This window comes from Mizuhopecten yessoensis, unplaced genomic scaffold, assembly GCF_002113885.1.
Source record: "Mizuhopecten yessoensis strain PY_sf001 unplaced genomic scaffold, ASM211388v2 scaffold4977, whole genome shotgun sequence".
In the NCBI taxonomy this organism is placed as follows: domain Eukaryota; kingdom Metazoa; phylum Mollusca; class Bivalvia; order Pectinida; family Pectinidae; genus Mizuhopecten; species Mizuhopecten yessoensis.
Genome location: NW_018405816.1, coordinates 682,363 through 686,685, shown reverse-complemented (window position 1 = coordinate 686,685; position 4,323 = coordinate 682,363).

Sequence of the window (4,323 nt, the reverse complement as noted above, 5' to 3'; positions counted from 1 at the left end):
CAACATCCCCTACCCCTGCCCCCATACCACCCCGATACAACCTAACCGGTCAGCGTCACTTACATTGAAGTTTTCTCAGACCAACAACGTCAGAATATAGTACCGTGACTGGTATGTTACAATCGATATATCAGTTGCCGTTTTTTGATTGTAAACAACATTTCAAAAAATATTAATGACATGTCTAATGATGATTGTACCTGTTCGAACACATAACGATTGTCATCCTACTGTTATATTTCCTGTATTCGATGTCGTAACGTCATGGCATAAATTATACAGTATAATGATGTCGGCACCTTTAATGGTTCAAACCAGACATTGGGCTTTTAAATCCAAATCATCTTTTATTACGTCCAGCTTGACCATTGACGAAGGTGAAAAGATTTACCGTTACATGTAAGACCTCTTAGTCTTTTCACATGTCGCAGAACAAATTAACAAATAATAATGAAAAAGGAGTCCCGTGTCTCATTAATGTAAAAGTCGGGCGGTCAATCATTGAAGTTAGCCACAGGTCAAACCTATTTGATCCTATCTCCTGTTGTCCGGTATTTCCTCTCCTCACTAATTTACCTCACTTTTCACACCACGGGCAATGACGGTCGGCACCAATTTAAATTTGACCATCCGTAGAGCGGAGTGTTGTCGGTGGCGTTAGATCTAAGTCGCGATCAATGATTATGTAGTTACCGTCCAGGAACCAAGTAATTAAAATATAATTACCCGTATTTTGAGCTTAGGAAAGTTTCGGGTGCGTTTAATTCATTTTAACCTTTCGGGCATACCGGTTATCTAGATTGTGTTGTCTCCCCTTCAGGAGCTCTTTGACGTTATGTAATCAGTCTAGGCGGTTCGTTGATTTCCAATGCCAACTAACAGGTAGATTGTAAGGTTCAGTGACGATGAAAGAACCCGTACTTACCTTTCCAACTGTGAGAATCCATTGACCGGAAATACAGTGACCGGTCCGAAATTACCTTTCTGTATTAAAACTCAAATGTAACTTAAACTTGTATCGAATTCAGCCGCATATTTTAATAAGTGGTACCTTGTCACACAGGATATACTACAGAAAGTAACATGTTTGAGTAACATGTTTCACACAACAGAACACAGGGCCCTGATAATTTGTTACAGCTATATTTGGTTAGTTTAGGTCTAAATATAGCTGTAACAAATTGTCAGGTCCCTGTGCAAGAGAACACCGTGAAAAGACATTGTTTCTCAATTTGCCTCTTTCGTTCTCAGATCCCGCTGATTGAAACGCTCTCTTCGTGTTTAAACTTTTATTTACGTTAACTTTATTTGTAATATACCGTACTGTTTCATTGTCCTTAACCCTTATCCTGCACGAAAGCTCGATTGCTGTCCGCAATATCGTCAGGAAAAGCTCGTGCCCAGGGTATATTACGGTGTCTGTTGGGTGTCCTTTCGTCGGTCCTTTCGTCCTCCTGAAAGGACAAGAGTAAAGATCGCTCTTTCACGTAAAACGGTATCCTTTCCGAAATGGCACAAACCAACCATCATACCTCTCTTGCAGCGTGGCCCCTAGTACTCGAGGATTCTACCATAATATAGTGACAACTATATATGTATGTTGTTAGATTTCCTATATATATTCAAATACTACACGAAGCCTCAGAAGATCAGCCTGGGAGGGCTTAAAGATAACAATACCCAACTACACACTGTTGATTTTTTTATCGTTTCTGTTCAACCTTTGGCTACCGTTGTCATGTAATATATAAATGACATATACGGTGACTTGTTGTCATACATGACCTATATACGACGTCCTAACATTTGTTTTTCGTCATGTGATCTTTGCATGAACGAACACAAACATCTTTTTCGAACTGGCAACGATCACGCGCATCAACACAGAAATGACAGTGTATCTCGGACAAATCACAGTGTACATTGCGCAGGCGCCATAAATTACATGACAGAGCATGGTACCTGTCCAGTAGTGGGCACAGAATTGTGTCAGATAACAACAGCCCCGGGGAGCCATTTCTTCTGCTCTGTGGTCACTATAAGCAATAACTGTTTTGGTATTAATGTATCAAGCGAATCTGCTCAACGTCAGAGAAATGACAATCATCGCGAGAGAAGGAACTGTCGAACTACAACAGAAAATCATGTGGCGAAACTAAATTAGATACATTTTTTTTATATGTACATGTTTGAAAGATTTGTATGCTAAAACAATTAATATAAAGTAACTATAATAGATATAGTAATTAATATACCGGAAACGGTTGTAGTGCATGATGGACACGTTGTTGGTGGTGAAGGAACCTATGTCACTTCCTGTAACGGATCTGAAAATAATAATAGTAATTATTATCTCGTAATTGTTTCATCGGCAGACAAAAAGTTTCAAAAAATTACGAAGCGAAAGTGTGTGCATGAAATGTAATTAAGGACTTCTGGATTACTAGAAAGGAAGTGAGTTTATCCTATTTTATTCCACACTATGGTGCCATGTACTCATTTCGATATTAACACTTGCTGTGTATTTCGATCACAAACACTTGAGCTTTAACAGGAGCTGAACTTAGGTCATAAGCATCATCGTCGAAAGTTAATGATTAGAGCTCGGTGCCACCAGGCAAAACAATACACCGCACCATAATAATAATATGACCTCGAAATGTTTTCCATGATAAGTTTATTATCATAATTAAAAATGATGTATTAGACAATAAGATATTAATAACATGTCATATCAAGTGAATACTTCCTGTTTGAAGGTATTGAGTGACGTGAACACCCGTCTCTTGAGTTGAAAGGCTCAAGGTAATAAAGAACTTGAGCTTGAAAAAAAAAATCAATAACACCCTAACACATAAATATCAATAACACCCTTAAACATAAGTACCAATAACACCCTTTCACATAAATATCAATAACACCTTTAAACATAAATATCAATAACACCCTTAAACATAAATATCAATAACACCCTTAAACATAAATACCAATAACACCCTTACACATAAATATCAATAACACCCTTACACATCAATACCACCCTTAAACATCAATATCAATACCACCCTTAAACATAAATATCAATAACATCCTTAAACATAAATACCAATAACACCATTAAACATAAATACCAATAACACCCTTACACATAAATATCAATACCACCCTTAAATATAAATATCAATAACACCCTTCAACATAAATACCAATAACACCCTTACACATGAATATCAATAACACCCTTACACATCAATACCACCCTTAAACATAAATATCAATACCACCCTTAAACATAAATATCAATATCACCCTTAAACATAAATATCAATAACACCCTTACACATAAATATCAATAACACCCTTAAACATGAATATTAATAACACCCTTACACATGAATATCAATAACACCCTTACACATCAATACCACCCTTAAACATAAATATCAATACCACCCTTAAACATAAATATCAATATCACCCTTAAACATAAATATCAATAACACCCTTACACATAAATATCAATAACACCCTTAAACATGAATATTAATAACACCCTTACACATGAATATCAATAACACCCTTACACATCAATACCACCCTTAAACATAAATATCAATACCACCCTTAAACATAAATATCAATACCACCCTTACACATAAATATCAATAACACCCTTACACATAAATATCAATAATACCCTTACACATAAATATCAATAACACCCTTACACATGAATATCAATAACACCCTTAAACATAAATACCAATAACACCTTTAAACATAAATATCAATACCACCCTTACACATAAATATCAATAATACCCTTACACATGAATATCAATAACACACTTAAACATAAATACCAATAACACCTTTAAACATAAATATCAATACCACCCTTACACATAAAGATCAATAACACCCTTACACATAAATATCAATAACACCATTACACATAAATATCAATAACACCCTTAAACATAAATATCAATACCACCCTTAAACATGAATATCAATAACACCGTTAAACATAAATATTCATGTAAGTAATATAACAGCATTGATGACACCGAACAATTTTGAAAGTGTAAGTAATAGTACCTTCATTGCTTAAGTATAGATATTATATAAAATGTACACATCAGTCCAACGGGATGATGACACAATTAAGATGAATAATAAATATCAGATCGTACGTTAGCGGGACGTCAAACATAAAATATAATCACGGAAACGAGGAGGGGCAAAAAGACAATAATCACATTTAAAATCAAAAAGATTTTTTTTAAATATTTATAATATTAGTCCCACAAAATGCCCCCC